The sequence below is a fragment of the Balaenoptera borealis genome (genome assembly GCF_965194805.1).
Source record: "Balaenoptera borealis genome assembly, chromosome: X".
NCBI lineage: Eukaryota > Metazoa > Chordata > Mammalia > Artiodactyla > Balaenopteridae > Balaenoptera > Balaenoptera borealis.
In genome coordinates, this window is record NC_138881.1 from 116,165,296 (window position 1) to 116,177,795 (window position 12,500).

Consider the following 12,500-nt stretch of genomic DNA (forward strand, 5'->3'; position numbering starts at 1 on the left):
ACCCTGGATGTCCTTCATTTGTAAGATTAAGAATGAAGATTTAGGGCTTCCCTGGTGACGCAGTGGTTGAGAATCTGCCTGCTAATGCAGGGGACACGGGTTCGAGCCCTGGTCTGGGAAGATCCCACATGCCGCGGAGCAACTAGGCCCGTGAGCCACAATTACTGAGCCTGCGCGTCTGGAGCCTGTGCTCCGCAACAAGAGAGGCCGCGATAGTGAGTGGCCCCTGCTTGCCACAACTGGAGAAAGCCCTCGCACAGAAACGAAGACCCAACACAGCCAAAAATAAAAAAAATATAAAAAAAAAAAAAAGAATGAAGATTTAATAAATGTGTACTATGTCAGTCACTTTGTGTTTTTCACATGGAGTCTTCCCTGGAAACTTGCAAAACAGATTATTATTATTATGTTTTACAGAAGGGAAACCAAGGCTCAAAGGGGAGAAATGACTTGCCCATGCATGATGAAGTGGGATACCAACCTAGGTCTTTGCAATCCGCCAGGGAGGATCTAGGGAGATGACGTACGTGACTGGGACTCACTTTGAAAACAAGACAGGTATTAGGGAAAATGAAGTACTTACCCCGTCCTTAGAGTCTTCTTCCTCTTCATCATCATCATAATTGCCATTGCTGTCAGCAGCATCAAAGTACCGCTGCAGTTGCCCGACCTGAAAAGTCCAAGGCCGGGGTCAATGATGCCCGGGGGTGCTACTGGCTCACACAGCTCTGATCTCATCCTGACACTTCTGAGAAAAATATTACATAACCCGAGGGAAGAAGGATGAGTTGGCATGAGGCACACAGTTCGGTCACATTGCAGTCACGCTTGGAGTGGCTAATTAAGCATCAAGTGTGTGCCTCCTGGCAATGGCTGCAAAGAGGGTCAGGACAGAACCCCTCACCCCCGACATGCATGAGGAACTGAGAAAGTAGAATATGGAGAGCCACGTGTCACCAAGGGCTTCTCAAGGGGGGCCCAGCTATTAACAACGCTCGGGCAGGACCGGGGACTGAGGGGAGGCTAGAGTTGATGCCACCAGAAATGCTGGAGGTCAAGGGCAGCAGGGATCCCCTCTCCCAGGGCACGCTCCCCAACACACCAGCTCCAGCTCCTGCTTTCCCAAGGCTTCATTTTGAATGATACCATTAAGCCTGAACCCTCAGCCTGTCTGACTCCTTCCTCCCCCTCAACTCCCGTGGAACCAGCACTGTGGTCGTTGCCCAGGTCCTACAAGTCTCCTCACACGCTACGCTTACGGCCCCACCTCTCTTCTGAGAAGCTCTTCCTCTTGCACTGCGACTGTGTGATCTAGGAAGCACCCCACCTCCCATGCCCGCTGTGGCCGTGGAGGTGGGGTCCACCTCCTGCTGGGCGTTTTCAAATCGGAGCTGGAGGGGAGGACCCTCTTTGTTCTTCGGTCAATGGCAGGATGTGAGCTTGAGGTAGCCCTACGGTCAGCTTTCTCACCTCATGGAGAACGCCAGCCTCCAGCAGGAAAGGATGAAGCTGCCCCATGAAGAAAAGAGAGATGAAAGAAAGAACCAATGCCTACAAGCATTCTTCTTCCTGTTTGCCGGCTGTCCCCAAGGCTAGCTCCGTTCGTGTCCTTCCCCTGGCTGGATCACAGGAGCCCACACATTCCTCCCTTTTTCGGTTTAAGCTGAATTGAATTGTGTATCTGTCACTTTCAATGAACAGTTCTTATACCCTCCACTTGCCAAGGAGAGTCATAATTATCCTATCTAGTCCATGGCATTGGGGGCCTCATAACATTTCTCTGAGGCAGCTGGTCCCATTCTACAGATGAGGAAGCTGAGCCACGGAGAACTGAAGTGAATCGTCCTGAGGCGCCCAGCGAGTCAGTGGCAAAGCCCGGAATCTGTGTTCTTTCCCTACCCTTGCTCCTCAAAGTTATTAACCTAATCCCTGCGACATGTGTCAGAGCCCTCCCTCCTTCTTCTCTGTCCTCCCTGCCCATCTGCTTAGGCTAGGGCCTCTTCACTCCTTCCCTAGTGGAGTGTACTAGCATCCTAACTAGCTCTCCTGCCTCTCCCCACCTCCAACCCACTATTTCCGGTCAGGATTCCTAAAGCATACTTACTGGTTATATAATTTGCTCAGTTAAAAAATCGCTGTGGCCTTCCCATTGCCTACTCAATTAACTTCGGAGCTTGGCATTCAAGGCTCTTCCCAACCTGGACCTAATCAACCCTTGTATGTTTCTCTTCCTTTCTCTTGCTACCCACTGTTAAGGTTCCAGCTGTACCAGCTGCACTCCTGTGCCCACCCCTTGGCTCAAGTAGATCCTCCACCCAAACTGCCCCTGTGCCCACTGTGGAAATCCACCCGGTTCATTAAGGCCCATCTCAGACACCAGTACTTGCATAAAGCCTTCCCAAGGTCACTAACTGCATGTCATGGTCGCCTCTCGGAATCTTCATGGGCCCTTCATTCTGTCCTTTTAGGGCACTTTTCATGCTCTTCTGGATATTATAGCTATCCTGAGATTTTTCTCAAAATCTTTACCAGGTCAAGAGGGCCAGGAAGACAAGGTCTGTGCCTTCCTTCCTGATTTCATTCAACATACATCATTCATCACCTTCTGCATGATTGGCACTCTGCTTTGTGCTAGAGATAGTAAATTATATTCGATAACAAGCCAGGCACTATTGGAGAATTTCATGCACGATAGCGCTTATCATTCTCACAATAATTCTACAAAGTAGGTATTGTCATGCTCATTTTATAGTTAAAGAAACAGAGGCCCAGAGAAGTTAAGTAACTTGCCTGAGGTCACACAGCTAGTAAATGGCAGAGCTGGGATACAAACCCAGGCAGTCTGGCCCTGGGGGCAGCACCCTTAAGCACTCTGCCAGGCTGCCTTTAAGCCCTCTTCTCTTTCAGCAGTCTCTTCGGAGGTGATCCTACCTGCATCTTCATATATTTTTTCTTTCATCCACTCATATCACACAGTTTTATTGATGCCTGCTGTGAGCCAGGCACTGATGGTGATTCAGCAGTGTAGTGGGCTGAATGATTGCCCCAAAGATATGTCCACATCCTAATCCTTAGAACCTACGAATATCCACTTACGTCACAAAAGATATGATGAAATTAAGGATCCCGAGAGGAGGAGCTTTTGCTGAATTATCCAGGTGAGTCCAGTGTAATCACAAGGGTCCTTATAAGAAGAAGGCAGGGTGATCAGAGTCAGAGAAAGAGATGTGACGACAGAAGCAGAGATTGGAGTGATGCAGCCACAAGCCAGGGAATTCTGGAAGCCACTAGATTCTCTCCTACAGCCTCTAGAGGGAGTCTGGCCCTGCCGACACCTTGATTTTGGCCCAGTGATACTGATTTCAGACTTCTGGTCTCTAGAACTATGAGAGAATACATTTCTGTTGCTTTAAGCCATCCAGTATGGGATCATTTGTTATGGCAGCCCTAGGAAGTTAATACAGACAGGGAGCAAGATAAATGTGATTTCTGCTCTCATGGAATGGGCAAGACAGATACTGATTTTTTAAAAATTAGAAGGTCACTCTATTAAGTATGTGAAATAAGGCTAGTCCTAACTGAGATATGCTGTGTGAATTACACATGAGATTTTGAGGACTTACTAGGAAAAAAAGTATAAAATAGCTCACTAATTTTCTACTGATTACATGTTGAAATGATAATATTTTAGATATACTGAGTTAAATAAAATATATTATTAAAATTTAAAAAAAAATAGAAGGTCATTGAGTGTTCCAGATGGGAACTACAGGGTACAAAGAGAGCTTCTCTATCAGCAGCCCACGGCCACAGCCTTCCTGTCCCTTAACACATGTGAAGGGGACAAAGGGATGAGATTGATGGCTGAGGGCTGGAAGAGAGACTCAGTACGCTAAACAAGCATGACAGGGGAGCATTTCGAACACTGCCACTGAAAACATGAAATTCATCATGAGATTGCCTTATGAGACTACAAATGAAAGGATCTAATCCCCATCCTTGCTGCTGTCAGCATTTTCATAAAAGCTACCCAGAGGCTCTTGCGGCCCTTGGCCCAGAAGAATGCCTCTCTCCTCTGTTAAGAACCGCACACAGGTTACCGTGCAGGCAGTCGTGCAGCCGCCTGTGCTGGGCTGACAAGTAGGTCACCTCCGTTCAATTGCTAGTGACGGACTAGAATGCTGTTTGGAGAAAGACTCTGAGGCCATGTCCGGGTTCGGTCATCATGACTGATTAGCAAGACCTGCCATGAGCTGCATCTAGGGGAAGGGGAACGTGGACACCGTGTATTTCTGACCATCCTCTAGAACCCTGTTCTCAACCTTTAGCTCACATAAGAATCCCCCAGGCAGGGGGGCTTATTAAAACCCACACTGCCGGGCCCCACCTCAAGAATCTCTGAAACATTCGATTTGGGGTGAAGCCTGAGAATGTGCATGACTCGCAAGCGCTCAGATGACGCTGATGCTGCTGGTCCGGGTACCGCACGCAGCAAACTGCAAGTCCAGAGCGCATCTCAAGCTTCTCCACGAGCACCAATCACACGCAGTCCTTGGGAAAAGGCCGTTCTGAGTCGGCAGGCGCGAGGTAAAGCCCAAGATTCTGTATTTCTTGTAAGCTCCCAGGCAACGCCCATGCTGCACTATGGACTACATACACCTTGGGTGGAAGGAGCTAGAAAGACAGTCCTCCATCATGGTGGCATGGCACACGAGGGTGCCAAGGACAATTGTAAGGTGTCACAAATAATTTAGAACGAATCGCTTTCTCTAAAAGTAACCTCGGGAAGATTCGTTTTTTTCTCTATTTAGAAACCCTGTCTTTTACTTGCATACTTGTATGTGATGAAAGATGCAGGACTTTCCTGGCGGTCCAGTGGTTCGGACTCCGCATTCTCACTGCTGCGGGCTCGGGTTCATTCCCTGGTCAGGGAGTTAAAATCCCACAAGCCGCGTGCCTCGGCCAAAGAATGAAAAAAAATTTTTTAAAAAGAAAGAGACATGCAATTACAGCAAATCTACCATGAACTGTAATAGACTCAGACTCAGAGACCATCCCATCTCTCTCCCTCTCTCTCCCTCCATTAAAATCCCATTTATTTATACAGATATACAGGGAGTTGTGGAGGGACCCAGAGGACCCTAGTCCACCCTTCCTGGCCCAGGGAAGTTCAAAAGAAGGGGTTACTGGCCCTGGAGGTGTTGGGAAGGATCTGGAAAGCTGTGTTGAGGGAACTGGAGGGGAAGGTGGTGGGCCAGGCCGGGCACTCCCCCTGAGGACAGCCCAGGGTCCGGCTGGCTCCACGGCTCACCGTGTAGCTGTCCAGAGCGCATGGCCGCCCTCTGAAGGTCACCTCCCACGGGCGGCAGCAGAGAAAGGCCAAGACCACTGGGCTGGAGTGTTAGGATGCAGTCCCTTGGAGAGGACATCCCACTTCTTGCCCCTAAGCTGAATTACAAGGACAACATGAAGGCTGAGGAAAGAGAGACAGTCAGCTCTGGAAATAGAAGGGCGAGACGGAATACAGCAGGGTGACCGGTCGCTCGTCCTGCTTTGCCCAGACTGAGGGGTTGCTCAGCCTGCAGGAATTTCAGTGCAAAAGTCCGGACAGTCCCAGGCAAACAGGGATGGTCAGTCACCCGAGCACCGAGCCTCTTTCTTTGGGCCTCCTCACATCTCATGTCCGGGCACTGCATGATTCCCTGCCCCTCCCCAAACACACCACAGTCTCCGGAAAGTTCAAGGTGCAGTTCTGGAGCAGCATCAATCCTTACAGAAAGTTAGCCACTATTATTGCAACTGTGGGCACGTTTAGAGACACACAGTACAACCTACAGCTCACTCAGTCTTCTATTATCTCTGAAAAGGAAGAGGCAAAGAATGGAAGAGGAGGGGAGAGGAGAAAGAGGAGAAGGGTGGGGAGAGGAAGAGGAGCTCTGACATGGGCAGAGGACATGCAAGTGAATAGGAAGTTGTGTTTTCAGAGGGGACGGAAGATCCCACACCGTTTCCTTTTCCTTCCCGTGGGTTCCCTTCTGGCTAGTTTTGCAGGCTTTTTTTTTTCTTCTCTGCTCCCTACTTTGCTTGGTATAATGGGCCTATAAAGTGAGCCTGAAGCTGCCTTCTTCTAGGTTCTGGTTGATAATATAAAAAAGCCGTGATCTTTGTGGATGAGGATGGCTGGACAATCAAGGGAAAAGCCCTCACCCTATATCTGCTGGCCTGGGGTCACCTATGGGAGTGCAAAGCCCACGCATCCTCTAAAGATAATTGACAAGCCCTGATCATACTTGTATGTTTCAGGAGTCCCGGGCTTGGGTTTTTCCACACCAATTCATCAGCAAAGGGAAACAGCAGAATTAGGGTCCCTTTTTTTGGGGGGGTTATCTCCTTCTTGGGCTGCAGGGGAGAAGATATAAAACTAAATTCAAACCAAAGACTCATGTATAGAATCCTGATGCTTTAAAAACCCAAGGTAGGGCTTCCCTGGTGGCACAGTGGTTGAGAATCTGCCTGCCAATGCAGGGGACACGGGTTCGAGCCCTGGTCTGGGAAGATCCCACATGCCACGGAGCAACTAGGCCCGTGAGCCACAACTACTGAGCCTGCGCATCTGGAGCCTGTGCTCCGCAACAAGAGAGGCCGCGATAGCGAAAGGCCTGCGCACCGTGATGAAGAGCGGCGCCCGCTTGCCACAACTAGAGAAAGCCCTCGCACAGAAACGAAGACCCAACACAGCCATAAATAAATAAATAAAAATTAAAAAAAATAAAAACCCAAGGTAAAAAAAAAAAAAAATATATATATATATATATATATATATATATATATATCTGAATGTATTGAATTTGGCATATTAAACTTGATGGTTGTCTCTTTTAAACCAGAACAATTTTGACCATTTTTTTTCGTGACATTGACTTTTTGAAGAGTCTAGGCCAGTTGACTTATATAGTTTATTCTATATCCTGATTGTTTCTCATGGTGTTATTTAACCTGTTCCTCTATTCCCTTTATTTTATGTAGACTGAAATTTAGATCTGGATTTGATTAAAGTCAGCTTAAGCATATTTGTAAAGAATACTTCATTCATAACACAGTAATGGTGTGACTTCACAACTAACTGGGAGATATATAATGTCAGGTTGTCCCACTACTAGCGATGCTAAGTGTCATCACTGAGTTCAGATTGTAACTGCCAGATCTCTATGTTGGAGAATTAATAAGTAATCTGAAAAGCGATACTTGGGCACTGTGGGGTTATCCTAACCTCCCAGCAGCCTTCTACTCAGTGGTTTTAGCAGTCATTTATTTCAGAATCTTGATTTTTCTAATACTGTCGTACTAATAGGAAATTTTTTCAGTACCCCCCCTCTTTTTTTTTTTAAAGAATTGCATCAGGGTGCTAGATCTTTAGCTAATATAAATGGATGAAATTTAACATAATTATCATTTATTAGAACCATTCTATAGTTAGATTGACTTTGAAAGATTATTCTTTAATATAGTGGTATGGACTGAATTGTGTCACCCCAAAATTCGTATATTGAAACCCTAAGCGCCAAATGTGATGGTATTTGGTGATGGAGCCTTTGAGGATAATTAGGTTTAGATGAGGTCATGAAGGTGGGGACCCCTTAATGGGATTAGTGCTCTTATGAAAAGAGATACCAGAGAGCTGTCTCTCTCTTTCCCCATCATGTTGAGGTCTCAGAGAGAAGATAGCCATCTGCAAGCCAGGAAGAGAACCCTTACCAAACACTGACCATACTGGCACCCCCCCGATCTCAGATGTCCAGCCTCCAGGACTGTAAGAAAATTAATTTCTGTGGTTTAAGCCACCCAAAACCAAAACAAAACAAAACCAAAAAACCCAAGGTAATATCATGGTCTGCAACTTGCCCAGAAACTGTAGAAAACCCTTTGGTCAGCAGTTAGATGGATTTCAGCGTGTGTTGAGAGAAAAGAAGACTCTCACTTATGTGCTGTAGATATGAATTTCAGAAACAATGACATGTGTATACGTATGAAACTTCATTTTTCTAAAGCTTAACTTACCTCTTAGGCCTCCTATTTCTACTGAAGACAAAAAACTTAGCCTTACTAATTCAAAGTAAACTCTACCATTTCTGGATTTTTGGTCTTTTTTTTAATGCCTCTTTCAAGTAAATACTTAACAATCCAGGATACTTTCTCTCCCCTTTCTGATTTCTCTCCTCATGTCAGGTGGGCAGGGGGTGGTTTCATAGGGTCCAGATATCTGTGATTTGCTTCTTGTCTTTGACCAGCTGCAGTCCAAAACTGACATTTACTGGCCATGTAACTTATCCTGTCTGTTCTTTGCAGTCCTTAGGCAAAGGACATCCCACTTCTTCCCCCTAAGCTGAATTACAGGGATAACATGAAGGGTGAGGAAAGAGACAGCTCCGTAAATAGAAGAGCAAGAGGAAACACAGTAGGGTGACTGATCAACCTGATTTGCCCAGACTTGAGTGGATGTTGCTGCATCCACCGCTGAAATGCCCAAGTCCTCCTCTAATCTTTATTCCCATGGACCCCGCAGATTGTTCTGTATCATCCATCCTTCCACTGACTGTGCAGCCTCCTCAAGTCCACTAGCCTACATTAGAGCCCCATCCCAACGTAACAGGAGCCTGGAGAGTATGTCAGGCAGTGTCAGGGTGGGGGGAGGTATATTTCTCTACTGGCCCCAGAATATCTCCTGATCAGAGGATGCCTCTGGCTTCAGATGGCAAAGAAAGAACCAGAGTGGCTCCAAAAGAAAAGAGGAAAAGGAGCAGGTTGCTTAGCCTGCATCTGGTCTGGGCAAAAAAAATCTGCATCATCCAGACCATCTCACCAGGGGAGGACTGATGACACAGGGATCTGTGGCCAGAGGCCCAGTTAGTAATGTGTTCTTGGAGATGATTTCAACTTCAAGAATCTATAGCAGTAAGAGGAAATGGCTTGAAACTTAGTAGATTTGGGGCTCTGGCCAAACCGTTTGTAACATCCATGGACCAACTGAGCTTTCTTCTTCCCTTGCTATCAATTAGTTATTTCTATTATTTCTCCCTATCTTTCCAGTCATGTTTTTGCCATTAGCTCATCTCAATTATGTTGGCATTTCAAGGAAACACTTTTTCCCATAAGGCAAGTTGATGTAAGTTGATCTTTACACATTCTCAGGAGACTTGATTATTGAAGCCCCCAGAGAATCTCATTATCAAATGTTTTAATGACGACAATCCTAGCATGTGGTCCTTCCCTTTAGTTTAGAACTATGAAACTTTTTTTAAAGACATCTTTTCTTTGTTCAACAGACAAAACTTTTAAATCAAATACATACACGCCTTAGTAAATGGATAGCTTTTTTGTGATATGGGAATTATAATGCTGAACTACTACAGCAATAGCTGAAGGAAGCACATGTTCAAAATTCTCCCAACAGCATTTTAGCCATATGTACAAAGAAGTCTTAAAAATGTGTTTATTCATATCCTTTGTTTCAACTGCATTTCTAGGAATTTATAGTAAGAAATAATTAAAGATGTATGCACAGAGACTGAACTTCCACTTAGAATGTAGAAAGGCGCACGAGAACGTCACTTCCACCAGAACAATGAAAAAAAAAAACTGGGTGATTTATAAAAACATAACATTTCTTGAGCCCGACAGAAATCTGAAGTCACAGGGAAAGCAAGTAAAATGAGTTCCAGGAACACGAAATCTTCTGAGAAGAGATGAGACACATGATCTATTTCATCTTTGGCAGAGCAGAGGGAAAAAGGAGTCTGCCACACAAGTGGTATCAGCTAACATTTTAATGAATTCTTAAAGGCCAAGTACGGGTTAGCACATCAGTTTGGAATAGCTAAGGACCACAGACATAAACAAATCTCACACTCACTTCCACAAACCTTCACTGGGCGTTTACTCGAAAGCCTGAAGGGAAGGCAGGAGACTGGAAAGAGCTGTCCTCGGTGACAGAGGCATGCAGGAGGTGATCGCTGATGCTGGTATCCGGACCAGCAGCATCGGCATCATCTGAGCACTCGCGAAGCAAAAGCTTTAAGTGACTGGGGGAATGGCAGCAAATCCTTTTGCTCCCAGGTTCCAAGCAGAAATCTATTGCCTCAGGAGGAAGGGTAGAAGCAAAAACCTTCTGACCCTGAAGGAGGGGCAGGAACCCATCTTCAGCTCAGGAGCCTTCAAAGATCCCAAGCCAAGATCCACATCATCTGGGAGAGGGGAAGGGAACTTTCATACTAGATCAACCATGAAAACAAGGCAGAATTTGGGTGTCATAGGAAAGAGGGGCAAGAACATTGAGAAAACCCTACCCTTGAGGCCCAAGTATACAGGGCTTGCCTAAGAAGGGGGCTGGACCAGGACAACAGAAAACGTTTGCATCCCCTACCATGAGCCTAGCATTGAGTAACAAGGAAGAGCTTAGCAAGAGTGGAGACGCAGTCAACCTCTGTAGGGCAGGTGTATAAGAACTAGTAATTTCCCCAAGGGTGGGTAACAGAAACACTGAGAAAAACCCATGAGCACACCAGTTCCATTCTAAGAGCAAGGTAACAGCAGCCAAGATCTGGAGAAATTTGAAGCCTGTAGCACACTTAGGTAAAGATAGCAACAACAAAACAACCCAAACCCTGCTACACTCCTGACTAGACTGACTCAAGTCCCAGTGGCCTAACACAAGAAGAGGTGTACTCATAACATTATACCAGAACATATAAGATTTTTAGAAATTTCATGTAATGTCTGAAACATTTATATTAACATATTTCCATACAAATAACCCAATGAAAGTTTAGTATTAGTTGTTTTGTTTGTTTGTTTTTTTATACTGCAGGTTCTTATTAGGCATCAATTTTATACACATCAGTGTATACATGTTATAAGTCATAATCCTAGTTATTACTTTAAAATGTATATCTCAGAAATAACTAATTTTCTTGTCAACTGCATTATTATGAACTTTCATCAGATCTTTAACTGTGGTCATTTTTAAGTCTTTTGTCATTTACAGACAGTTCTGGGTGTACTCTGATGCTTTTGCAAATATGTTCCTATAAAAGGGTTTCATCTTCAAGAAATTCATGGAAAAGACTCTGACAAGTACAGGTTTCTGGTAACTGACTGTACTGCTGAACTGAATGAATAAGCATTTTCAGAACTCTAATGAAAAACTGATGAACTCATAAAAGTGCTAACAAAAGATCAAGATGAAAAAAAAATTAATTACATGGGACTGAGTGAACTGATGAGGATGAGTATAATTTTTGTGACTTTCTGTCTGAATTAAAAAAAAAAATCCCACAAGGACTCAGAGGCAAAGAATATACAAATCAATTTTCACTGCAAAGTAAAGGAGCTGTTACAGTGGAGGATTACTGGACTGAATGTCAATATTATGACATAGTATGAGTGTGTTTCATGTTTGGTAATTGCAATCATTGTTGCTTTTGTTGTGGTCATCCATGTACGATGCTTGGTGTCAGTCTATTTATCTCTTGTAAAAATAAAATACAGTGTGTGTGTGTGAAAAAAAAAAAAAAAAGAGGTGTACTCATTGCTAGGCTAAATACCATTTACCTCTGTTTCTAATGTTCTTCTAACCATGATGCCCAGGATTCAATAAAAAATTATAAGAAACACAAAAAAGCAAGTTTAAAAATAACATTGTCAAGTCATGACATAGTCAACAGAACCAGACTCAGAGATTACCCATTTGTTGGAATTTTTAAAGAGACTTTAAAATAAATATTAATAATATGTTAAAGGTAGAGGAGTATGATATTAGTTGGAAATTTGGATATATGCATATAAATTGAGTGGAAAAGTGGTTAAAAATTAAGGTAAACATAAAATATATTATTTTCACATTTAATTACCTAACTTAAAAAATTTTTTTATTACAGTACAGTTGATTTACAATGTTGTGCTAGTTTCAGGTGTACAGCGAAGGGTATTTTTAAAAATTTCTTTGAGATGTCCTTTTTGACCTATGGGTTATTTAGGAGTGTGTTGTTTAGCTTTCAAATGTTGGGAGATTTTTCTATTATCTTACTGTTATTGATTTCTAATTTGATTCCATTGTGATTGGAGAACACACTCTGCATTATTTCAATTCTTTCAGATTTGTTGAGGTTAGTTTTATGGCCCAAGATATGGACTATCTTGATAAATGTTTTGTGGGCCTTTGAAAATAATATGTATTATACTGTTTTGGGGTGGAGTGTTCTATAAATGTCAATTAAATCCTGTTGGTTGATGATATTCTTGATTTCTTCTATACTCTTGCTGATTTTCTGTCTAGTTGTTCCATCAATTGTTGAGAGAGGGGTGTTGAAGTCACCAAATATATCTCTGGATTTGGCTGTTTCTCCTTTTTTTTTTTTTGCTTCACATATTTTACAGCTCTGTTTTTTTCATGCACTTACATTTTGGATTCCTATGTCTTCTTGGTGGATTGATCTTTTTGTCAT

The 12,500-nt window shown here is 43.9% G+C and overlaps 1 long non-coding RNA gene across 1 annotated transcript; it reads left to right on the forward strand.

The window, feature by feature from the left end:
• The first annotated feature begins 316 nt into the window (after nucleotides 1-316).
• Nucleotides 317-11,794, forward strand: LOC309620124. The gene is made up of 2 exons (XR_014239429.1): nucleotides 317-10,716; nucleotides 11,576-11,794. It is a non-coding gene; the product is annotated as an uncharacterized lncRNA (long non-coding RNA).
• Nucleotides 11,795-12,500: the final 706 nt, after the last annotated feature.